We start from the raw sequence: 26443 nt of genomic DNA on the forward strand, positions 1-26443 counted from the left end.
TGGAATCAGTTCCAGCATTGATCATGAGCTGAGGATTAGCTGAGGATCAGGCACTGCTAATTACACTGCTAATGAGGTGCTAATCAGGGACCCTAATGATTCCAGCACCACCACTCCAAAGCCATTCCAGGCTCCCAAATCCTGGTAGGATCCTGCTCCAGAGAGGTTCTGCCTTTGGCATCTGCACAGGGAAGGGCAGAAGGGATGGGAAAGGATTCAAAGAGATTTTGCATGGGGAGGGACAAAGTCAGGGCTGCAAAAGAGGAACTGAGAGGGGTCTGGGAAATCTGGGAGGGTCTGGAAAAGGAGTGGGAATGATTTTCCACGTTTCCCATAATTCAGAGGGAATCACTCAGCTGTAGGATAACTTTTGTTCCCAAGTTTGCCTCAATGGACAAATCACAGCCTCCTGTGTTGTCTGGCTGCTTTTTCCCACTTATTTCCTAGAAAATCCCACAGGCAGGGACACCTTCATTCCATAAAGTATGGAATGGACGGGAATGGAATTGAATCATGGAATGATTTGGGTTGGGAGGGACCTTAAATCCCATCCAGCCCCACCCCTGCCATGGCAGGGACACCTCCCACTGTGCCAGGCTGCTCCCAGCCCCAATGTCCAGCCTGGCCTTGGGCACTGCCAGGGATCCAGGGGCAGCCACAGCTGCTCTGGCAATTCCAGCCCAGCCCCTGCCCACCCTCCCAGCCAGCAATTCCCAATTCCCAATCTCCCATCCAGCCCTGCCCTCTGGCACTGGGAAGCCATTCCCTGGCTCCTGTCCCTCCAGGCCTTGTCCCCAGTCCCTCTCCAGCTCTCCTGGAGCCCCTTTAGGCCCTGCAAGGGGCTCGGAGCTCTCCCTGGAGCCTTCTCCTTCTCCAGGTGAACATTCCCAGCTCTCCCACCCTTTCCCCCCAGCAGAGCTGCTCCATCTCTCAGATCATCCTGGTGCCTCTGGATTTGCTCCAAATGGGATTTTTAAGCTCCATGGTGCAGCTACAACCTGACTCAAACCCCTGCAAGGTTGACACTTACAGGAACAAGAGCTCCTTGAGCATCCAAAGCCCTTTTTGCTGGGAATGCTTCTTCCACAGGCAGGTCCTGGCAGCTTTCCCACATGGCTTTGGGAGAGCTGGGAGTCCTGCAGCCACCCCTAACCCACAGAAACAACCTCACTTTGGACATGAAAGTTAAAAATCCCAGAATCCTCCTATTTCCCTGTGTTTTCTGGGAGATGATGAAGCTTTTATTATCCAGAGTGGAAGATCCTGCTGGGAGCTGCTGCCTCCCCCCTGGCAGCCTCATGTCCCACCGAGCTTTGCCATCGTTCTCACAGCGCTGTTGTTCCCAAATTTGCATCCCGAGCTCCTCTCAGGCAGCCTCGTTATTCCCAACATTGAGCAAACTCCCCAGGACCCGTGTTCCCTACACGATGCTGTCCCAGATGTTCCCCAGACTGAATCCAATGGGAAATGCCAGGCTGTACTTTCCATCAGGTGTCCTGATAAATAAATCTCTTTAATTAAAGGCAGCTCTTGATTTCTTTTTCAATCCAATCAAAGACTTCCTTATCTCTTGAGTGGTCAATCTGCCGAGCTTTATCTGCATCTCGGTATTCCTGTGTGTTCCGAGCCAGCAGGGAATGGGATCAGCAGGGAGAAGCCTCTTGCTGGGCGAGCAGCAGGACCCATAATTCCAATTAGGATGAGCTTTAGAGGTGGTTTAAGCCCCAGCTGGGCTCTCCCTGTGCCTGCAATCACCACCCATTAGCAAAGAAGATGCTTTAGGAGCAAGTCTTGGAATATTTTCTCCATTGAAGCAAAAAAGGGATTTGGATTTGTCTCGTTCCTCATTTTCTGTGAGGAGAACCGAGGCTGAGGACACTGACCCCCTGACATTATTGACCACTGACCACTGACCATTGACATTATTGACCCCTTGGAAGGGACATTATTAATTCCTGGAAGGGACATTATTCACCCTTTGGAAGGGACATTATAAACCCCTAGAAGGGACATTTTTGACCCCTGAAAGGGACATTATTGACCCCTTGGAAGGGATGTTCACCCCTTGGAGGGAGATTTTTAACCCTTTGGAAGGGACATTATTGACCCTTGGAAAGGGACATTTTTAACCCCTGGAAGGGATATTGTCACACCCTTGGAAGAGACACTTTTAACCCTTGGAGGGGACACTTTTAACCCTTGGAAGAGACATTTTTAAACCTTGGAGGGGACACTTTTAAACCTTGGAGGGGACATTTTTAATGCTTGGAGAGGACATTATTAATTCCTGGAAGGAACATTATTCACCCTTTGGAAGGGACATTATAAACCCCTAGAAGGGACATTTTTAACCCTTGGATGAGGCATTTTTAAGCCTTGGATGAGACACTGTTGACCTCTTAGAAGGAACATTATTAACCCTTGGAAGGGACATTATTAATCCTAGAAGGGACATTTCTAAACCATTGGAAGGGACATTATTGACCCCTCGGAAGGGACATTTTGACCCTTGGAACAGACGTTATTAACCCTTAGAAGGGTCTCTCCAAGGCTGATAGAATGAGGGGAAGGTTCAAAAGAACATCAGTGATGATTCCCAAGGGAATGGGAAGAACAGCCCGGAAGGAATGTTGATAACATCCAGAAGAACAAGGACGTGAAGGGAACAACCCCCATTGTCACCAGGAGTTCCTCAGCCTGAGGAGAGCTCCTGAGGGGGTCCCTGTGGGTGAATCCCAATCCATGTCCTGGTGCTGAATTTGGGCTGGGGCAACCCCTGGGATCAGTCCAGGCTGGGATGAGCAGATAGAACAGTCCTGGGAAAGGATTTGGGTGCTGTGGGTGAGAGCTGGAAATGCCCCATCCCAGAACCCTCCGTGCCCTGGGCTGAGCCCCAGCATGGGCACCAGGAAAGGGATAGGGATTCTGCCCCTCTGCCCTGCTTTGGTGAGATCCCACCTGGAATCCTGGCTTCCAGGATCCCACCCGGAATCCTGGCTCCTGGATCCCAGCACGGAAAGGACCTGGAGCTGCTGAGAGAGTCCAGAGGAGGCACCAGGATGATCCAGGGCATGGAGCAGCTCTGCTGGGAGGAAAGGCTGGGAGAGCTGGGATTGTCCAGACTGGAGAGGAGAAGCTTTGGGGTGACCTCAGTGTGGCCTTGCAGGAAAAATGGAGAGGGAGGATTTCCAAGGGCTGGAGGGACAGGAGCCAGGGAATGGCTTCCCAGTGCCAGAGGGCAGGGCTGGATGGGAGATTGGGAATTGGGAATTGCTGGCTGGGAGGGTGGGCAGGGGCTGGGCTGGAATTGCCAGAGCAGCTGTGGCTGCCCCTGGATCCCTGGCAGTGCCCAAGGCCAGGCTGGACATTGGGGCTGGGAGCAGCCTGGCACAGTGGGAGGTGTCCCTGCCCATGGAGGGGGTGGAACTTTGAAGTCCCTTCAATCCTAAACCATTCCATCCTGTGATGTTTAAGGTGATGGTGTAGCTGCCACATTCCAAATCCAGCCCAAATCCTTCCATGATTCTGTTGAAATCCATCCCATTCCATGATCCTTTTTGGCCTGGGGGAGGAAAAACGTCTCCATGACCTCCCACCTCATTGACATGACAGGAGATCAAAGCCTGCCTTGCCCTAAACATCTCTGATCTCGTGGAATCTGTGATTAGGATCCAATCTCCAGGAAATTGCTTGCAGGTGCCAGGAAGGAATTCCCCTCCAGCCACAGCTGCCCGAGCTCCTCCTGCCTGTATGTGCCTGGGAAAAGCTGAAGCAGCAGGAATTTCCCTCCGGATGGGGTGGCTGTGCAGGCTGTCCTCCATGCTGCTCCTCCGGGATCCCTGCCAGGTGTTCTTGTTCCCATTTTCCGGGTGCGTTGGCAGATTTGCAGGGCAGGCAGGAATTCCTGGCCAGGTGGAACTAATCGGGATTGTCTGGGCCGGCCTGGCACAGGGCAGCTCCTCAATCCCTGCCCAGGCAGCCATGGCCTCTTGGTCTCCCGTGGCACAGAACAGCTTCTCCTTCAGCAAAGAATGAAAGATTTCCGTGTCCTTCCTGCCAGGAGAGCGGCTATCAGGATTTCTGAGGGAGTTTAATGGGCTGTGACATTCTCGTTATGATCCAGGTGATCGGAGAGTTTAATCTGCACTTCAGTGTGGGAATTTCTCCTCGGAGCAGGAGTTGATTTTTCATGTGAGTAACCAGGCAGGAACTTTATTTGTGGTGGATAAAGGCAGGAATATTGTCAGAGAACGTGTGGTGCATTCCCAATGGGAATCAGGCTTTTATAAACCTCTGACACCAGGCCCTGCCTAGAAAGGACTTTTCCAGGTGGATTTTTTAACAGGACAAGAGGAACCGACCTCAAGCTGTGCTAGGAGAGGTCCAGGCTGGACACCAGGAGGAATTTCTTCATGGAAAGGTTGTTAAACCTTGGAACAGGCTTTTTTCCTGACGGGAATTTTCCTCACTGATTGGAATTTTCCCCACTGATGGAATTTTTTCCCCATTGATGGGATTTTTCCCCACTGATGGCTCAGACCTGGGGACCCAACGGGGTCACCCTGTGCCCAGAGAGACCCAAATCCCCTACGGGCTCCATGAAGGATTTCTCCAGCTTGTTTGTGTGCGTGTAGCTGCGCCTCCATCATTCCATGCCTGAGTTTCCTACGAAATCTGTCTCTTAGGAACTTCATCCAGGTTTTCCTCACCACTTCTGATCAGGCTGAAGAGGATAAGGTGGAAAAGCTCACATCCGACCTGCTCTTGTGGATCTTCTTGGGAGAAGAAGTGAAGTGAAGGATCCTCGTGCCAGGAGGTGAAATCATGGCATGGGAATTCATGGAATGGTTCAACTTGGAAGGGATCACAGTGGATGATCTGATCCAAGCTCCCTGCTCTGGCAGGGCCATCCCAGAGCACATGGCACAGATATTCCGTGCTTTCTTCCAATGGGTCTCTTCTGATGATGCCTTAGGATGACTCTGAATTCCCACGGAAAATATTTTCCTTTTAGGACAAGTTCTTTCCAGGCTGTTCCAGCCTCTCCACAGCACAGGAAGGACCTGGAGCTGCTGGAGAGAGCCCAGAGGAGGCATCAGGATGATCCAGGGGATGGAGCAGCTCTGCTGGGAGGAAAGGCTGGGAGAGCTGGGAATGTTCACCTGGAGAAGGGAAGGATGCAGGGAGAGCTCCGAGCCCCTTGCAGGGCCTAAAGGGGCTCCAGGAGAGCTGGAGAGGGACTGGGGACAAGGCATGGAGGGCCAGGAGCCAGGGAATGGCTTCCCAGTGCCAGAGGGCAGGGATGGATGGGAGATTGGGAATTGGGAATTGCTGGCTGGGAGGGTGGGGAGGGGCTGGGCTGGAATTGCCAGAGCAGCTGTGGCTGCCCCTGGATCCCTGGCAGTGCCCAAGGCCAGGCTGGGCATTGGGGCTGGGAGCAGCCTGGGACAGTGGGAGGTGTCCCTGCCATGGCAGGGGTGGGATGGGATGGTTTGGAAGTTTCCTTCCATCCCAAACAATTCTGGGATGTTTGCAGGGTACTTTAGGAGCCACAGTGAAACCCAAGGGTTCCTCTGGTTCTCCCACACTCCTGGTGGCTCATCCTGTGCTGCTGGAAGCCGGAAAACCCCCCCATCCCAGAGCCGGAGTTACATTTAAATATTTGGCCTTTTTTTGTTCAACTTCCCTCACAGAGTTGTTTTCCAAACAAAAACGATCCATAATTTATAGGGAAGTGTTAGAATGCAAATAATATCCTTTTTCTTTTCCATAGACTCATTCAACATTTCCATTTCCATTTCCCTCTGAGTTGATTTATGGGAATTCTCAGCAGCCTTATCCATAATTCATAAACAATCTCTATTTTTATATATCCCTTAAGCTGCTTTGATTCCCTCTTCCATATCCTTGATTCTTTCCTCCTTTTCCCTGGAAAAAGTGGTGCTGTTGCTATGGGAACTTCTCCTTCCCACCAGTTTTTGGATTTTCTTTTTTTCCCTCCTTTTGCCTTCCAGAAGGAACTTTTGCTCCATGACTGGATCCTTTCCCTTCTCCCTCCCAGCTCGGCTGCTTCAACTGGGAAAAGTTTTTCCCAGGATCCCTGCAATGCAGGAGGTTCAGATTATTTAATTCCTATTTTATTTGGTGGCTTTGGTTTTTTTTTTCCAATTTTTTATTATTTTCATTTTTATTATTATTTTTTTTTACTTTAAAAACTTTCTTTAAATTTATTTATTGGTTCAGAGGGAGCTCTTGGGGTTTTTTTTGTTTTTTATTTTAATTTGGTGAAGGTCACAAAGTCTTTGGAAAAGAAGAAGTTTGGGAAGAGGTGACAAAGCAACAGGAGAATTCCTGAGAGTGGGAAGAGAGCGTGGATGGGATGAGGTAAAAGCGACTTTGGAGCTTCCAGGAGCAGCTCAGGTGGCACCACCATCCCTCCAAGGTGCCACCACCACCTCTCCAAGGCCCCAGAAGAGCCTCCTTGGCAGATCCTGTGTCCAGGAGGGCTTTGCACACCTTTTCCCAGGATTTGGGGCACAGTTACAACATCCTGGGATTCCAGACCGGAGTCCAGGAGGTCACAGGAATTTCTCACCCTTTCGAAAGTGTCCCTCACCTGTGATGTCACTGCCATTGATCCCAAACCTGCAGTTAATTGCCAGTTAATGAATCATTAATCCACTTCAGCCCTCATTCGGTTGGTGATCCAAACAGGTTTTTCCCTAAAATTCCCTCACACAGGATCAGAGTAAGGGATGGGATGGGATGGGATGGGATGGGATGGGATGGGATGGGATGGGATGGGATGGGATGGGATGGGATGGGATGGGATGGGATGGGACAGGACGGGATGGGATCTGATCCCCTCTGCTGCACCCTCAGCCTTTTGGAGATGTTGGCCCCAAATCCACCAGCTCATCCCAAAATTCCAGCTGGGATGGACAGACAAGGAGGAGATTCCTAACCTGCCCAGTTTTCCAAGTGCACGAGGAAAATGATCGAGTGGGATGAAGGATGTTCCTCATGTTCCAGGATGGAATTGGACATCCAGCAGAAGGGACACGTTCCTACTTCCAGGGAAATCCAGCTGAGCCAAGTTATTCCCTGGTGGGATTTGTTTTGGTGGTGGCCACAGGTGTTTTCCCCACTGATGTCCAGCAGCTCCTCCTGCTTGGAATTTCAGGCTCTTTGTGCATCTCCACCATTCCCAAGATCCATGAAATCAAAGGATGAATCTCTTGGCACTTCTCCAAATCCAAGATTTCCTGCTCAAGGAATCGAAGATTTCTCAGGTGAGATGGACCTGGAGAACAGAATTAAATTCTGGAGAACAGAGCCAGAGTCACCTGGATTGCTTTAATTAATTAATTAGTTAATTATTGCTGCAATTAGGGCTTGGAATGGCAAATTAAAATTAAAAAGCCAAACCCAAATAAAATAAAACCAGGAAGAATCCGAATGAATATTTCCAGTATGAAATGGATTGGGAAGTTTCCATGAGCCTCTGGTGGGGAAAAGCAGGCAATGAAATATTTTAAATTCTTTTTATCTGTGTTAGTAAATATTATAATAAAACACAGCATGAAATACCCACCCTCCCGCCTGCCGGGAATCCTGAGATATTCCAAGCCACATTTCCAGCCTGGAATGAGCCTGGAAAACCCCTCAGTGTGAAACACATCCCACAAAAGGGCCTTTCCTTTTGCAGCCCAAAAAGAGCAGCACCAGGGTGGCTTTATAAATAAATAAATAAATCAATAAATCATCCATATCCAGGAGGAAAGGAAAATTCCCAATTCCCAAAGAGCCAGGCAGCAGGAAGGGCTTCATTTATTCCTCCCCTTTTTTTTTTCCCCCCAGTAAAAAAGAGGGGCTGGAGGAGGAATCGGCTCCAAGGTTTCCTTCCTCACCCTCCAGCATTCCCAGAACTGGCCTTTACAAATATTTGTGCAGCACTAATTTGAGATTGTTAATTAATACTTAATTTAATTAGTGCTGCAGTCTCTGAGGAGCTGGCTGACATATGTTGGATGAGCACAACCTTGGCTTTTCCACCTTGGATTTTGGGAGGTTTTTCCACTTCCTAAAGCGGAATCCAGCGAGGAGAATGTCAACTTTGTTTGGAATTTCTGTTACTATTATTATTATTATTATTATTATTGTTGTTGTTGTTGTTGTTGTTGTTGTTGTTACAGTTATTATTACTATTATTATTGCTGTTATTATTATTCCCACATGGATTTTTCCAGCCTCGGTGCAATGCCAGCTGCAGGTGCTGGTTGGATCAAATATTCCTGACCTGAGGAATTCCCACCCTCAACTCTGTGGAAGCAGGAGAGGTTTGGAGCAGGAATCTTGTGGCTGTTGTGGGATTTCCCTGTCTCCAGCTGAATTAATGAAGTGGAGATTTAATCCAGGTCTGATGGCATTCCTCAAACTCCTTTGTGTGTCCTTAGGGGATTTTCAATTTTTTGGGAACTTCAAATGAATAAAATAAATCCAGAGAAAATCATGGAGCTGGGAATGTTCTCACCTGGAGAAGGGAAGGCTCCAGGGAGAGCTCCGAGCCCCTTGCAGGGCCTAAAGGGGCTCCAGGAGAGCTGGAGAGGGACTGGGGACAAGGCCTGGAGGGACAGGAGCCAGGGAATGGCTTCCCAGTGCCAGAGGGCAGGGCTGGATGGGAGATTGGGAATTGGGAATTGCTGGCTGGGAGGGTGGGCAGGGGCTGGGCTGGAATTGCCAGAGCAGCTGGGGCTGCCCCTGGATCCCTGGCAGTGCCCAAGGCCAGGCTGGACATTGGGGCTGGGAGCAGCCTGGGACAGTGGGAGGTGTCCCTGCCCTGTCTTTTCCAACCTTAATGATTCCATGATTTTAAAACAGAATGATTCCATTGGAAAAGAGTGTGGGAAAGGTGTATTGGGAAGTGTTTGCCACAGGTCAGTTATTAGAATTATTAGAACCCTAGGTGTAGTTATTAGAATATTATTCTAACTATTATTCTAGTTATTAGAGTTCTGGATAATGATTATTAACATTAATATCAGTTTTATTAATATTTATTCATTAATTAAATGGTAGTTTATTATAATTAAATTAATTCTTATTGATATTAACAGTATGCAATGACCCTGCAATCTGGAATTTGTTGGCTCTAATGGACTCTCACGGCTGGGGAATCTGAACTCCTTGAGAGCTCTCTCTGTTTTCTTGAAAAAACCCAAAATCCAGCAAAATTTCCAGCACAACCCAATTCCAGGCAGTGATGCTGATCCAGTGTCAAACCCAGCCAGGGTTTGACATTCCAGGATTATCCTTGGGAACTGGTGACAGATTCCCTGCTTGTGCAGAGCTCTGAGGGGTTTTAGAGGATGGTTCCAGGCTGGAAAAGTGGGAATTCCTTCATGGACACAGGTGCTGCTCCTGTGATGTATCCATGGTCCCAGTGAGCCCTGGATTTGGGAATATTCCCTGCTGAGGCACTCGGTGCTCCCCACAATGTTCTCCTCATTAAAAGGTGGGACCCCAAGCAGTGACCCCCAAACTGCTCCCATTTGGATCCTCCCTGTGTGGAGGAGACCCCAAGAATCCCTGGAAGTGCAGGAAGGCCACGATTCCCAGCTCCCTTTCCATCAGCACTGGAATAGGCACTTCTCCCAGTGCCCAGGAGAGCTGGAGAGGGAATGTCAGTGGATAGAAAGAGGGAATTCATCCCTCCCTCCTCCCAGAGCAGCACAGGGAGCGCCCAGAGCTTCCCATCCTTCCTCCTGCAAATCCATGGAACGACCGCCAATAAATGGATCAGGCAGCTCAAGGTTCATACTTCCAAAGGTTTTATTGGATTGTGTGCTTGAGGTATCATAGCATTTCCCTCGCCTGCTGCTAATTCCCGACGGAAAATCCCTGAAAGGGAAAGATTTTCCAGGCAACTTTCAGCGGGACTCAGCAAAACGTTCTAATGACGGATTCCTGCTTTTATTTCTGCTGAGGAGGCTGGGGCTGGAGACAGGCACATGGATCAGCAGGAATTGCAGGGCTCATAAATAAACCAGGACGAAATGAGATTCTTATTAAAAAAATTGATTTCTTTTTTTTTTCCCCCCACTTGCTTGAGATTTAATTTTTAAATCCAAAGGAAAGGGATGAAAGGATCCGTTAATTCAGCCCATGATGACTTCAGCAGAGAGAATGAAAAGGAAGACAAAATGTGCTTTTTTCCTCCATGGATTTGTGAAATTCCTCAAGTTTTTTACGATTCCTAAGGCCAGGATGGTGTGGTCAGAATTCCTGGATTTTCCTTATCACTCCATATTCAACTTGGGACAAATAAATAGAAAACAATGGATAATTCTGGCTATTTCCTGGTGCTGCCTCCACAGCATCCCATATATTGTCCCATAAATAAAGAACCGGGTATTCCCTCCCAATGACACCATTCCCAATATTTCTGCCTCCCTGTGGAATTCAAATCCCTCCCTCAGCATAAAAACACCCAAGGAATGATTTTGTCACAGGCCAGGACAAGCTCTGAGTTCGAAGCTTCTCAGAAAAGCAAATGGAAAGAACCAAGGAAAAGAATTTAAGGGATAATCAGGAGAGGAATAAAATAAGTTGGAAAGGCCAGGTTAAAGGCTGGGCTTGTTCCTGGGAGAACGGAATTCCCACCTGGCTCCAACTTCCTGTCAGGAATTGTAGGCAGCAAGATCTAATTCCTTTCTCTGTCACTGCAGTGGGTGGGGAACAGGGAAAAACATTTCAGATTTGGATTTTCCAAGGTTTTTGGACTCTCAATGCCAGGATATTTGTGTAAGAAAATTGGAGGAATAGATTGTGGCCTTCCAGGACTTGAAGGATCTGCAGGAAAGATGGAAAGAGACAACTTCCAAGGGCAAGAAGGTTAAAACCCAGGCTATAAAGATATAACCAGTTTGAAAGAAGGAAAGCAGGAGTTCAGGGATCTGGATGTCTCAACCCCATGGAAACATTAAATTAAATCCATTAAATCCATTAAAGCATCCATTAAATCCAGGCATTCCAATTCTCCATGAACACAAACTCCTGGCTGAGGGTTTATTAAGGTCCAGTTAAAATATCTGTGGAATATTTTCCTCCCTTTCTTACCTGCCCAAGGCACAGCCATTTCCAGGGAATGAGCAGCAATCCCACATTCCGTGAGCACTCTGACTTCCAGTATTTATTATTTCCCAGGGTGTATTTTCCCACCTCAAACATTTACATGGACATTTAGCACAATTACTTATTCCAGAGAAAGAGCTGCTGGATTTATCCAAATGTTATTATGTGCAGTAAAAAAACCCCCCTCATTTTCCCAGCCAAAGCTGTGGTTTTATCCCAGAAAATTGGGCTTTTTATTTATTTCATTTTCCTTCTCAGCAGTTCCCAGGAATGCAAAACGACAAAACAATTCCCAGTACAATAGAGCTGTTCTTGGGCTGCTGGAGTAACTCCTGGCAGTGGGAAGTTCATGGAAATCTCTGCTCTGGAGGTGGTTTCAGGAAAGGCAGAACATCAAAAACGGTCGGAATTTTGCCTCCAATGTTGCCTGAAATCGTCTGGAAGAATCTGTAGATTTTCTCCCCAAAGAGCCAGGAAATGCAAATTAAAATTCAATAATTTGTTCATTACCTTCCCAAATGCAAATAAGGTTCTCTAAATGCTTGGAAATAAACGTCATTGATCCTTGGGAGGCCGAGCAGCTCTGCAGCTGCCAGCACTCTCCCTCAGCTCACGGATTAATTGTGTTCCCTCTGCTGCCTTATTTCCACAAGCCAAATTCCACATGTTCCAGGTGAAATCCACCTGAGGGGGAACTTGACGTGCAGAGATATCGAACGGCTCCAGGTTCCACTGTGCAGAAGGTCCAGAATGACATCGTGTTATCCACACCCGCAGGACTGGACACCCCTGCCCGTCCCTGCCAGCCTGGAGAGGGGTCTGTGCTCAGTGGTGGGACAGGGACGCTCTGCAGGCCGAGAGGAGGGACCTTTGCAGATGCTGCTGCCCACCCCCACCGCAGCCAAAGTTGCTGCCAAAGGAGCCTGGGTTCACTACTCCGGAGTGAGGAAGGCTTCTGCTCCTGAAACAGCTGAGAAAACAGGGACTGATACAAACAAAGTGAATCGATAAAAAGCTCGGTATTCACGGACAGAAACTCTCTGACTAATTAAAGTTAGGAAGTGGTGTGTTAATTACGCCGGCGGGTGGCACGGGAGGCGCCTCCTAGAGACGTGGCAGCCCCTCACACGGTGATTTGCCCTCTGTTTATTTCACCAAGAGTTCCACGTTAATCCTATACATATCTCCAGCACCTCCCATCCCCACTTCCCATTAAAATGCAGTTATTAGTCCCGTGCACGTGCGCAGTTCTTTTCTTGATTTGGGCCGTGGTCTTGATTTGAGCCAGGGGTCTTGAAAGACGAGGTCGGGGATCTCTTCATCACCATGAACTTCCTACCTGCTGCTGTGGGCAAGCCTCGGGAAGCCTTCTGGAGACGGTCCATGCCTCCTGCCTGTATCTGATCACACAGTCTGGGTGCTGGCTCTGATCCCATCAGCTTCTTTTGTCCTTGGGACAGTTCAGGAACTGTAAGCAAAGTTTCAGACAGGTACATAAGGGTGAATAGCACTGTACTTCTTGGCTCAATTTCTAACTCTTCCTTGACTTCTCTTTTGGTTCAATCAGTACAAATGGCTTCTGACTCTTGGCTAAAAGTTTAACTCTTCATAATCTTGACTCAGAAGATGATGTTGTTTAAATTATTTTCTCCTGTGCTTATTATCTACATGGTTGGTAACCCTGGCTCAGGTTTGGAAACAGATTTTACATGTGATCCTAGCCCAAAGTGTATCCAAAGACATTCATTTGGATACAGAACTAATAACTGACGTGTCAATCAGAGTGAGAAGATCAACAAAGTTTGTTTACAATTTGAGAAGTGACTCAGAACTTACACTGGAGTTATTCCAAGCTGATTGTATCTGCCCCACCCTGGTTTCACGGTTACCAAACTGGCCCTGGACTAAAGATTGTTTATAATGATTGTAATTATAATTCTTGTTCATAGATCTATATGCTGTTAGACACATCTTGTTAGTAGATATTTAGAATATTTAGAAGAGAGTCTCAACGAGGTAGAGGCCTTGTCAAGCCTCTAAAGTGGGGAAATGATGCCTTAGGTTTGAACTTCCCTATTTCTCAGCTCCCACCCTGCCTGGTGTGTGACTCTGCAGTTCCTTGTACCCTGTTCACTGCTGCTCTCTGGGCCAGGCACACATAACAAAGCCTCTCCGGGCCTGCTCTCCAAGGACACCCAGACCGTCCTAGGCCCAAAAGTATCAACCAAAAGCCTCTACAGGGGGGCAAGCTTGGGGAAATTACATCATTAACTGAAGCTTTAATTGGAGAAGGAACCCTGCTGTGCAAATGAACCCAACCTGTAAAAGTGTGCAGAACTCGTGACCTGGGATGGGACAAACACCTGGGAAGCTACAAACTGTTGGGAAAAGACCAAACTGAGATTTACATAGCTGCAGGAAAAATCTCAGGAATTCTGTGGGGAAAAATCCCAAAAATAAAGAAAACAGAAACTTTGAAAGTTTGACAAATGTTGGAATGTCTAAATCACGGAAATTTTTATTTAAAAACCTGATTTATGCTCTGTCTTGAATGAGCTCATTCTAATTGAGTGGAGAATTCCCGGTTCCTGGTGGATCCCTGGGATAATTTCACCACATTATGCCACACTGGAGATGTCAGTAATCTGAAACCCAAGATTTCCCTCTCTGAGTTTCAAAGCTCAGCCGATGCCCCAGGCTTCCAAACCCAATAATTTTATTTTAATTAAAAAGTGTTCTGCCGCTGGAAATCGCTTCCCTGGCTGTTTCCATCTTGGAAACAGCAGGAGCATGGGAAGAAGCTCAAGCTTATTTTTATTTCAGAGTAATTCCCACAGCCAGGGAAAAGTCAGGAATTATTCCAGTGCTCCTGTGCTGGCACAACTACAGACGTTGGGAGGTTTCATTGGAATTAAACCACAAAGACAGCCCAGCCTGAGCCCAGTTTGTAATTCTTGGTACAGTAGACTTGACTTCCTTGTTCAGCCTTAGGCCAAGTCTAAAATTAAGTCAGATAAAATGGTAATTTTTAATAATTTCCATCTTCGTACAGCCATTGTTTTTTGCTGGATAGTGTAGAAGAGAATTAAATTGAGCTTATTAAAGAAAACCAAGTTCATTGGACTCCACTCTCCAAATGAACCCAAATTATTTTAATTATGACTTTCCTAATTTACGTACCAACTGGTTTTAAATGGTTTTGGTGGTGCTGACGGATTTTTTTGCTTGTTTTAATAAATAGATATTTAAACCCAACGTATTTCTAATTAAAACACATTTTCTTCATGAGCTCAGAACCACCACCACCGAAAGCAGCCTGACCTGTGCTGGAAGCTGAGCGGGGTGTCCAGGCCAGCCTAAACCTCCAGACAGCCAAGGATCACATCAGGAGCTTGGAAAAATTGTGGGAATTGCCAGTTCTTAGGGAAGCACCCGGGCTGATCACTGTGTTGGCTTCAGTGGAGATCCGACAAATTCTTCAGGTCAAGGAGAAAAAAAATAAAATTAAAAATACCACTATTAATAATTTTTAAATGGTAGCTCCTGATATGTGCAAGAAGGGAATCAAACCCCTCAAACATTTTCCCCCTGGCCTTGTTTGGACTCACACAATAAAGGCAACAATTCCTGCTTTGAAAACAGAAGGAGATTGATGGGTTGCGGACATTTATCCCAGTTAGGAACAGTGGAACCAGTTTCCAAAGAGTTTTAGACAAGAAAGGCAAAATTCCCTCTGGAATCTCCTTGTGAGCTCTGCACCCTGCCCAGGGGAGCTGTGTCACCTCCAGAGACAGGATTTTTGGGATGTTCTCCAGGAGAACAACTTGGAAGAACGTTACAGCTTCCCATGGGAAGTGTTTTCCTTACTGGATGTCAGCTCCATCCATCCATCCATCCATGGATCCATCCATCCATCCATCCATCCGAGCACTCAGGTGAGGGAAGGAGCTGGAATTCTTGACTCACCAGCTCAAAAGCACATTTTTCTCCTGGAGATACTCAGGGAATACGGGAATGAGGCTTCTGCAAAGGTGGAAATTGGTCTTTCCAGCTCAGCTGGAAAATGAGGATTCAGAGCCTCAGGATCTCTTCTTTTCCATGTGCTGAGGCACTTGGGGAGGATCCAGGTGAAAAACCGGAGCTAAAAGTGAAATCAGGAACAGGAAAAGCAGTTCAGGTGGGCTGGAAGTTGGGGAAGCAAAGCAAAGCAATTCCAGCAAGGATGAATTCCTAAAAAAGAAATCAACCTCAAGGCACAGTAAGTATTTATAATAAATGAGCATAATATGAAAGAATAAACAAGATGAGTGAAATAATGCAGGAATTAGGGCAGTTCCCTCTGAACAAGCTGAAAAACGAGTGGATGTGGCACTTCCTAATATGGATTAGAAGTGGGATTGGTCAAGGGTTGGATTTGATGATCCCGGAGGGCTTTTCCAACCTTAAGCTGATCACTCAGCCCCAAGCTGGGGAAGCGCCTCTGGAGGCTTCTCCCTTCCTGCCCATCTTTTTTTGGCTTCTTTTTCCTTGGAAAAGGAGCTTTGGGCTGTGCTGGATATTCCTCAACCAAAGCACATGTGGGGTAGATCACTCTCCCTCCCCTCAGCAGATTTACGGGACTGCTGCATTCCTTCTTTATTTGAAAGTTCATTTCTCACGGGGATGCAGAACATGAGAGCCAATCCCAGGAATTCACAGCCAGAGGTGGCTCTGGGATCCCTGCCAGCTCCAGGAGATCACAGGCTTGGGGTGAGGGCTTGGGAGCACCATGGGGTCTGTCTGTGGAGGTGAGGAGATCCTGAAAAAAGCCTCGGCAAGCCACAAATTCCCAAGGAATTCCCAAGGAAACCAAAGTCAGCTCTTGGCTCCTGCCCTGGCTGTGTCCATCCATCTCCCTCACCCAGTCCCAGGCAGATCCCTGCAAAAAGTCACTTCAGTTGGAACACCAGGAGCTGGAGGATGGGGATGAGAGGTTGAGCTGTACTTAAGCAGAGGCTGGATAAAACCAACCTGGAATTTAGGGAGTATCCAGGCTAGATTTCAGGTTTAGAGTCAGTACAAGGAGCCACATGGCTTTGGCTGCCTGTGCTGGTCCAGAGGCAACAACCCAGAGCTTTTCTGCTCTGAAACTTCCCAAATTCCATTTATTTCAGTTATTTATGCCTGGAGTTTTCCCAAGGAGTCTCAGCCAGGCCAGGAGTTGTCCCCACGTTCTACTCACTCATCTCAGGTGCACAACAAGGGGTTTGGTGGAGCTGACTTCAGAAATTTGTGGGGTTTTGTACACAAATCAAACCCCACGTTCTGCTCACTCATCTCAGGTGCACAGCAAGGGGTTTGGTGGAGCTGTGGAAGTGTCTTGGTTCAGAGGGAAATTCCTCGGTTTATTTTGATTGCAGTTCCCTGGATAAATTTATCGAAGTCACCAGGATGGGAAGGACTCCTTGGCTCCATGAGGGTGGGATCAGCATTCCAGGCAGGCGGGAATCCCTCCCCGGCTGCCCACAGCAGGGCTGGGAACTGGCAGAGGAAATGGGCTCTGCTGCAAGGAAAACAGGGAAAAAAATGTGCCTGGGAATTTGGTGGGACTTCAGGGATTGAGTGGAGCAGAAATGGTGCAGAGCCCTCGAATGGGCTGAAAAATAAAAATAAAAATCTTCCACTTCAGTTCTCAATGACCTGAAAATAAATATCTCGATAAGCTCATCTTTGATATTTGGGGGAGGGTGAAATTCCCAGAGATCATTTCAGTGCTGGAGAAACAATTTCTCATTCAGCTGGAATGAAACGCTGGGGGAAAAAAAAACATTCCCTCAAAGAAAATGATCCTTTGTAGCTGCCATGAGCAGGGAATCAGGAGGGAGCTGAATTTTAGGAGTGGATCAAATGTCCAGCCTGGTCTCAGGGTCAGCCTAATTTGAATATTCCTATTTTTTTGTAGCTCCCTGTGCACTTTTTCCAAGTCTTTTCAAAGGAAGGAGGATGCAGGGATGAAAGGGAATTTTTCCTTGCACTTTGGTGGCTTTTACCCCCCTACAGCTCATCTTTTACTCAACAAAGCTGATTTTAAAATTATTTTTAATGGTTTTTCAGGTGCTGAGATGGAGAACAAACTAATTAGGCCTGGTGACAAATGACCTTGCAGATCCTTCTCCTCAATCCCTCTTTTCCATTCACCTTTAAAGCTGGGAATAGAAATAATAGGGAAGAGTTCTGTAATAATTGAGGTGAAGGCTGTGGTTTGTTCACTCCAAGGTGATTGTGGCTTGGCTTGTTTATGGAAATGCAGGATTTAAGAGATGGGGAAGGGAAAGGGATAATAATTAAAATATTCCATTTTCTGTGATTTTTCTGGGCTCTGGGGAGAGGGGAGGGGCTGAAATGGAAAGGTCCATCAAGTAGGGATGTTACCATGGATAGGATCCCTAAAAACACCCCAAGTCCCTCAGTTCAGCAATTCCTTTGGATATTCCTTCCCTCTAAATGTTTATTTTCCTGCACTCCAAGACTATCCAATTAAAAATAAGACAAGAAGAAGCCTGGAAGGACACACATCTACCAAAAAATATTATTCCCAAAATAATTATTTTTTCTGAGCAAAAGAATTGCTGTTCTGAGCCTTTGGTCAGGCTGGGATTTTTCCCTTTTCCATGTTTTTGAAGGGAAGTCACCATCCTACACTTTGGCATCCATAAAAAAGGGATTTAAAGGTTCTTACCTTGAACTCATGGCCCAGTCCCAGGAAAATATTGACAGCAAACTACAGATCCTGAGGGATAACGGATCTTGTTGGGTGGTGTTGGTCTTGCCTTGGCTTCATCCATCTGGAAAAAAAGATGGAGACAATGGGATATTTCCTTTTTAAAACTGGTTAATGGCACTTGTATCAGCTGTGGTGTCACTTCCAAGCTCTTTGCTACCACCAGAATAATTTGGGGCATTTCCTGGGGAATCCTCCACTGGAAGCTGGTCCAGCTTCTTGGAATAAAGATTTTAGCCCAGGATATACTTAGGAAGGAATTTCTGGCTGGGAGGGTGAGGAGGCCCTTGCAAAGGGTGCCCAGAGAGGTTGGGAATTCCTCATCCCTGGAATGTGCAAGGCCAGGTTGGATGAGGCTTGGAGCAGCCTGGGATAGCAGAAGGTGTTGGGTTGGAACTGGATGGGCTTTGAGGGCCCTTCCAACCCAAAGCATTCCATGAAACCAAAACAAAAATAAAAAAATGCTGTTTGAAGGACTCTCCAGCTGATTGGGGAAATTGAACTCTCCAGCTGATTGAGCATGTGGCGAGGAAAAATCTGGAATACTGCGATATAGAAAGCAGAATTCCAGTTGAAACTTGACAAAACAATTGGTCTCCTTTCCAGCAGGAAACACAGTTTGCAACGTATTTAAATCCTGACAAGCTCCATCTGCTCCAACTCTGCTTCCCGATAATTTAATTACACCAGGGATCCGTGTCTGAGCCATTCCCAGCATCAGGAGTAAGGCATTCATTAGCAGTGCCCTCCATGTGCTGTTTGTTCCTTCTCCTTTCCCTGGGATTTCAATCAGCTCCTTCCAAAGATTTATGTTCTGACAATCGCCATCTGGGCTGCTCTAATCCCATTTTCTGGGATGTGTTTGTTGTGTTCCAGGGAGTGAGGGAAGTTGCAATCTTCCTTTGAGGAACAGGAACAGCTTGCTAAAAGCTTGGGCGGACGTGGAATTCCATGGAGTCAACGGAGCTGCGTTTCCTACAAATAAAACAGGATTTTTCCAACCACCAGCAACATTCCCTGGGTACTGTCAGTGGTGCTCCTGTCAATATTCCTGAAATCTTTGCAGTGATCAAGGAAATAAATAAATAAATAAACAGTCACAAAGGCAGAGAATAAATAAATGAATGAATGAATGAATAAATAAATAAATCCAACCCCCCTTTTTTTTTCTACTCAGAAAGCACCAAAAAAGAAGAAGAAATTAAAAATTGCCTGAAAATGTTCAATTCCAGGTGCTGAGAGCAGATAAATTCATGAACTCAAGGAAATTTTACACAGCTCAAGTTTGTTTCCTTTTTAGAGTTCTCTCTTCAAGGAATAAAAATGGAACCATGTGAAGGCCTCGGGGGTTTGGCAGGAGAGCGAGGCCTGACTCAATGGAATGTCAGGGAGGCCAAGGAAGCCTTGTCATGGAATTAGGAATTCCCATATCCATTCAGCATTCCCTCCAAAACCTCAGCCAACAGGACAGGCTTAGGCACTGGAAAGAAATAAAAAGATGTTTTCCAAGTCTCATCATCCTCTGGGTGATTTCCTGAGCTCCCCATTTCTCCCGGCTGGGGTTGAGGGCAGGATGCTGCAGGAGGGGAAACCTGGAGCTGAAATGATTCCATCAAGAGGAGTTTGGCACAGATAATCTGATTTTCTTTTCTGTTGCTGATAAGAGCTAAGACAGGCAGAAATGAATCCATTTGTAGTGCCTGGAGTGAATCATTGTAGGTGAAGCTGCAAACAGGGGCTGAGCTGGTTCCCTTCCAGAGGGGCTTTTGATTTCTCCCTGCAGGTCAGGTGGAAAAAGAAAGAAACCAGAATTATTTGATTAAGAAAGTGGCAGAGATGAAGTTGGAGAGAATTTCTCCTTACAGGTAGAACCTATTTTCATCCCTGCAGCTCCCGGGGAGCAGGATCCTCCTGCCTCAGGGCACAAAACCACTTCAGCCTCACTAAATGCAGAATATTTTGCTCCTTCCAAGATAAATTATTCAAGATTGGTGACAAATTTGAGCACCTCAAATGCTGTGTCCAGTTCTGGACATGAGAAGAAAGACCTGGAAGGTCTTTGAAAGGAGCCTTTGAAGGTTCTGAAAGGAAGGGAGCTGGGAAGGGGCTGGAGAATTCCTGAGGGAGCTGGGAAGGGGCTCAGGCTGGAGCAAAGGAGGCTCAGGGGGGACCTTGTGGCTCTGCACAAGTCCCTGACAGGAGGGGGCAGCCGGGGGGGTCGGGCTCTGCTCCCAGGGAACAGGGACAGGAGGAGAGGGAACGGCCTCAGGCTGGGCCAGGGCAGGCTCAGGGTGGACAGCAGCAGGAATTTCCCCATGGAAAGGGTGCTCAGGCCTTGGCAGGGGCTGCCCAGGGAGCTTTGGAGTGCCCAGCCCCAGAGGGATTTCAAATCCCTGTGGATGTGGCACTTGGGGCCATGGGGCAGTGGTGGCCTCAGAGTGCTGGGGGATGGTTGGATTTGATCATGGAGGCCTTTTCCAACCTCAGCAATTCCATGATTCACCCACATCTTTATCCTCCCATCATTTTGTCTTTAATGCCCATCTTGGGGATGAGTCAGTGCCAGAAAACCCCATCTAAAGAAGAATTCCTGAAAATCCAGGGGTACTCGTCATCCATGGAACTCTGCTTTCCTCACCCTTCATTTTTCTGTCGTTCCTAAAATTCTGGTTTCTGTGGAAGAAATAAAATGGAATTCCTGGAGGTGGCACTCAGAGCTCCGGGCTGAGGACAAGGTGGGCATTGGGCACAGCTGGGACTCAGTGACCTTGGAGGGCTTTTCCAAGCTCAGTGATCCCAAGATTCTGTGAACACCTGGTCAGAAGGGCCAAAGCACTGGGCAGTGGAGCCAGGCTGGAGCTCCCAGTGTCTGCTGCCAACGTGCTCCATCCATTTGGTATCCATGGAAGCCATTCCCTGTGGAGACAGCAGAGCTCAGGGACAATCCCTGAGTTTGTCTCTGAAGTTCCTGTTTTAAGGAGATATCGGAATTTCAAAGCCAAAGGGGATCTCCCAGATCCTCATCAGCCTCCAGGCTCAAGCAATTCCAATCTAATCCCTGGATACTTCCCAGAGAAGTCCCAGGCAGGGGCAGGTTGGGATCATCCCAACAGGAAGCACTGCTGGAAGTGGTTTCAGACAGAAACTCTTTCCTTTGGGGACAAACCTTCCCATTGGAACTGTTGGGGAATGAAGGGGTGACAAACTGGGAGTGAATCATCACAAATCCCCTCTCTGCTGGATAAAAGCAACTCTTGCACCTTGCTGAAATTGAGGCAATTTCAATTTTGGACATTCCTGGTTATTCTTGGAAATAACAGTGCTCTTCCTGGAGAAAAAGGGGAAGATACATTCCAGGAGCTGTCTGACAATGGAGAGCAGGGACTGGAACACAAACCCCCTCAATTCCTGTGACTCAAATGTCTCAGCTGAGCACATGGGTTGGCTCCAGCCCTGGGATCCCAGCACAGGAAGGACCTGGAGCTGCTGGAGAGAGTCCAGAGGAGCTGGGATGATCTGAGGGATGGAGCAGCTCTGCTGGGAGGAAAGGCTGGGAGAGCTGGGATTGTCCAGCCTGGAGAGGAGAAGCTTTGGGGTGACCTCAGAGTGGCCTTGCAGGGCTGAAGGAGCTGCAGGAAAGATGGAGAGGGAGGATTTCCAAGGCATGGAGGGACAGGAGCCAGGGAATGGCTTCCCAGTGCCAGAGGGCAGGGATGGATGGGAGATTGGGAATTGGGAATTGCTGGCTGGGAGGGTGGGCAGGGGCTGGGCTGGAATTGCCAGAGCAGCTGTGGCTGCCCCTGGATCCCTGGCAGTGCCCAAGGCCAGGCTGGACATTGGGGCTGGGAGCAGCCTGGGACAGTGGGAGGTCAGGGTAGGAACAGGATTGGATTTAAGGTCCCTCCAACCCAAACAATTCCATAATTCCATGATTTACCTGATGGACACCACACCAGCACAACCAGTGCTCCCAGAACCTTCCCTGGACATGCCCTGGGAAGCAATGGGTGAATTCCATAAACACAGAAAGGGGTGGGCGATGAGGAATCCATGGAAATCAATTCCATGGGGCAGTGGAGACTCCATGAATATCTCAGCACCTGCATAAATCTTCTGCTCTTTATTAAGTCCTGCACAGATTTATTAAATTCTGGGTGGCTTAAGAAACACAAAAGAACTGCAATAAAAAGAGAGAGGGGATTGCTCATAATTCACATTTTAATAATGGTCAAATGAGTCGATTTTATCTTTTCTGCTGTGATGGATGTTGTATAAATTCATATTTGTGGGGAATTTATGCAACTCAAACTCACGGCTCAGCTGTAAATAATGGAAAGAAATCGTTTTGCAGCCTAAAATATCTTTGGCGTCAAGGTTTCTACTTAAAGTCTATTATTTTGAGCAGAATAATTTCATTTTTTTTTTTCACATAAATTTAATTTATATGAATGTGCTGTTGTGAAGAGTGGAAGGTTTTGGTTTTTGATGTAGTGGAGCTGCAAAAATTAATACCAAAAAGATAATTTAGAAGGGTAAGGAAGAAATGACTCCTTGAAAATATTAAAACAGGGAAGAAATCAAGGTGGTTTTCCTGTTTCTTAATTGTTTTTATCTGAAAAAAATCGGGAAGAGCTGGATTCTACCCTCAAAGTTCATGGACAAAAGGTCTCGGCTGATCCCTTCCAGGAAATTTAGGGAGTGGGCTCTTTCCAAGCTCCATGCCAGGACATTTGAGAGATGGGAACACTCCTCTCATCCCAAATCCCTGAAAATTCCAAGCCTTCACCTGCATCACCGACAGGTTTTTATGCCAAATTATTAAAAATTCCTAGCAATAAAAAATTCCTGGATCCCTGTGGGACCTCCTGCTAAGGAGGAGAAAATGAATTGATTGAAGGGTGGGGAAGGAGTCAGGAAGGGAAACAGTGAATTTTTGATTTGCCTTTCCAGCTAAAATCCCAAACTCCTTTATCCAAGGGCACTTGGGGAGCTCAGAGGAGGCTTTGGCAGAGAGTGGAGTCTCTGTGGAAGCTGGGGAAAAATCCACAAGAAATCCAAGAACAGTGAAGCCTCAGGAGGAAAAATCAGAGTTTGAAAAGAAATCGAGTGTAAAGTAATAGGAACTAAAGCCCCATTTCTTCTCTCCAGGAGATAGGATTCCCAGGAGGATCCAAGGCTGGATCCTTTAAAGGGAAGTATAAAATATGGATATTTGCATATTTGATTAATATAATTGCCTGCGGATTGCAGAATTCCCTCTGTCCAGCACTGATAATTCAACATTCGCTTGTTGTTTAAATATTTGAGGAAAGTGCTTTTCCCTCCAGGAGTTGAAGGTCATTCCTGTTCCTTCCTTCATCCAAAAAGCACAGAAAAGTCAAATTCCAAGAGTGGGTCACTGATTCCCTGTGATATTCATACAGAGATATGCCAAGTGTTGGAGAAGAAGGATCCAGGCAGAGCTCCGAGCCCCTTGCAGGGCCTAAAGGGGCTCCAGGAGAGCTGGAGAGGAACTGGGAACAAGGCATGGAGGGACAGGAGCCAGGGAATGGCTTCCCAGTGCCAGAGGGCAGGGCTGGATGGGAGATGGGAATTGGGAATTGCTGGCTGGGAGGGTGGGGAGGGGCTGGGCTGGAATTGCCAGAGCAGCTGTGGCTGCCCCTGGATCCCTGGCAGTGCCCAAGGCCAGGCTGGACATTGGGGCTGGGAGCAGCCTGGGACAGTGGGAGCAGGAGCTCCTGGACACCTGACTCTCATTAATGCCAACTGTTAATGAAACACAGGGAAGAGAGAATTCCACTGTGCTCTCCGTGCTCATTCCGGAGTCTTGGAAGCTGCTTTGGCATCACTGAGTTTCAGAACTGTTGATATCCACGTTTTCCTGCAATCACTGCCCATTCAAAGGGACATCAGTTGGAGCTTGCCTAATATTTTAGTCCATGGTTTACCCTTCCCACCTTGATTAAAATCTTGAGTTAAAATCTTGATCCCTAAAAAGAGCTAGGAAAAGTGGCTGATTCCCTGTGGTGAACCCCACACATTCCTGCTCTGGATGTTGGACTTTGGAATACCTGGCAGAAGGAACAGGTCTAGGAGGGAGAGCAGGGAATCCTAAAATCCCAGGATGGTTTGGGCTGAAAGGGACCTTAAAGCACACCCAGTTCCACCCCCTGCCATAATCAGGGACACCTTCCCAGCCAGGAGAAACCCAATCCTAATAAAACCCTTTTTAAGGTTAAAAAACCACTTTCACCTGAGGCTCTGCCTTGGCTCCTTTTCACTTCATCAAATAATAACAGCAACAAAATTAAGTATTAAAAATACCAGCGTGGAAAGGAAAATATTTGTGTTCGTGGTTATTTCCAGGTTTAGGTTTTTCTTGGTGAGATTTTGGAAGCCGATATTGGGTAGGCACTATGAGAATTCAGCCTTATTGAAGATCTGATCAGCAGCTCTTTTTCTCCTGATGAAAATTCCTCTCGGATTCACACACAGGAACCTGAGCAGAGTTTTCCAAGGGAGAATTTTCTCATTTATTCCCCGTCATGCGTTTTTCTGTTGTTATCTCTGCTGATTGCAGAGCTTTTTAATGTTTTTTTTTGTGTCATCAGTGCTCTTTCCACCTTATTTATTCATTAATGCCACGGCCCAGGTGTGGGATCGCAAAGCTGTTCCCATGGCGACAAATGGGGCACAAAAACTGGAGTGGAATGGAACTGCACGGACAGGGAATTCTGGGAAGTGGGAAATGGAAAAGCTGCTGGTTCCCCACAAAAAATCCTAATAACCAGTAATGCAGGCAAAGGAAATGGTGGTAATTTCATGGGTGCCTGAGCTAATAAATTTTCATTTTTAATGTTCCAGGGTGGAAATGTTTCACTTCACTGAGAGAAATGAAGGATGGCATGGAAATTCTGGGGCAAAAATGTTCCTGAGGGTCTGTGGGATACAGAGATTCCCATCCAGAAATCCATCCATCCTGCATTTCTTGGTGGGAACAGGAGCCCAGAGCAATAAATCCTCATCTGGTGAAGCTTTGGGAATCATTTGGGAGTGGATTTAAAACTCAGGGCAGCTCTGGGGGCAGATGGAGCCTGAGGGTACCAAAGCCTCACTTTTGGCTGCAGATTCTCCCCAGGAAGTCTTTGGGACTCTGGTTTGGACTTGGAATCCAGAATTTTCCACAGTTTTCTTCTTTGAGATCCCACTAAGTCCCAGAGTTCAGCCTGAGCAGCTCCTGGGGTGGGACCAAGCCATGAGACAAAGCCCCAGATTACACCTCTGCCCCTGCATGGACTTTCCTGCATTCCAAAAATCCATCATTTCCATTCCAATTCCCAGAATCCCAGGAGAACCTGAGCTGGAAGGGACCCTCAGGGATCAGCGAGTCCAACTCCCGGCCCTGCACAGAACCATCCCCAAAAAGGAGCAGCAGAGCAAAGGTTGAATCCATCATTTCTGAAATCTTTCCATCAAGTGAAAAATAGTGAACTTCCAGCTTAAAAGAGCAAATCAGGAGCTGCTGCCCTGATCCTGGATTTGGTATCCCAGAATCATGGAATGGTTTGGGTGGGAAGGGACCTTAAATCCCACCCATCCCACCCCTGCCATGGCAGGGACACCTCCCACTGTCCCAGGCTGCTCCCAGCCCCAATGTCCAGCCTGGCCTTGGGCACTGCCAGGGATCCAGGGGGCAGCCCCAGCTGCTCTGGCAATTCCAGCCCGGCCCCTCCCCACCCTCTGAGTAAAGAGCTTTTGTTTCTCCTCTGATACTTAAATCCATGCTCCAAGTCCAGCCAATGCCTTCTACTTCCCTACAGGAGAATCTGTGACACATTCTGCATAAATATGGACATTTCTCCCAGAAGTTCCTGGTTTATGGACACCACAGCACCAAAACACAACCAAATTCCTTCTTTCTCACCTCTCACCCCCCACAAGCCTCTCCAGAGGAATCAGGAACAGGCTCCACCTTGGAGAACCTCCTTGAGTTCTGACAAATCCTTCTGCCTGCCTGGAGCAGGAGCTCCAAGGTGAGCAGAGCCAATTAAGCCCCACTGACCTGCAATTAAACTCCTGGGGATGCAAACTGCAACAACAGCAATGAAAATTGATTTCATGTGTGGTTTTTGGTTGTTTTTTTTTTTTTTTTTTTAGGAGGATTTTTAGGTAGCTTTATACTTTTATAAATCAAGCCCACCTGGGAAGATCTCTGGGTTCAGAGCAGCTGGAAGACACAATCAACACATCAGAATTTTCTTTAATCCAGCTCTTTCCTTGCTTGGGATTTTTGTGCAAGCTCCTGATAACTTCCATGAGGGAAACCATGGAAGATAATCAAGTTCTGTTTTCATTTTCATTCCTACCAGGCTCCTTCACTCCTCTCTGATAAGAACACACCAGGAAAAATATGGAAAAAAAGTGCAGAAGCACAAACAGAGCAAACCTGATACTTGCAGAGATGACAAGAGGCTGGTCCTGATCCCATCACAGCCAACCCTGCTCTCATCCCACTTCCCAACCTGCCGTAGCTGGCTTTTTCCAGAGGAA

General features: G+C 47.2%; 1 long non-coding RNA gene across 2 annotated transcripts; it reads right to left on the reverse strand.

The window, feature by feature from the left end:
* Positions 1-14194: 14194 nt before the first annotated feature.
* On the reverse strand, positions 14195-26423 carry LOC138110942 (uncharacterized). 2 transcript variants are annotated; one of them, XR_011151170.1, is made up of 5 exons: positions 26340-26423; positions 17852-17957; positions 16355-16675; positions 15100-15274; positions 14195-14609 (listed from the first exon to the last, which is right to left on the reverse strand). It is a non-coding gene; the product is annotated as an uncharacterized lncRNA (long non-coding RNA). The 2 variants fall into 2 exon arrangements; XR_011151171.1 differs by having other exon boundaries at positions 14196-14609; positions 16446-16675.
* Positions 26424-26443: the final 20 nt, after the last annotated feature.

The sequence above is a fragment of the Aphelocoma coerulescens genome, chromosome 5, assembly GCF_041296385.1.
Source record: "Aphelocoma coerulescens isolate FSJ_1873_10779 chromosome 5, UR_Acoe_1.0, whole genome shotgun sequence".
Classification (NCBI taxonomy): Eukaryota; Metazoa; Chordata; class Aves; order Passeriformes; family Corvidae; genus Aphelocoma; species Aphelocoma coerulescens.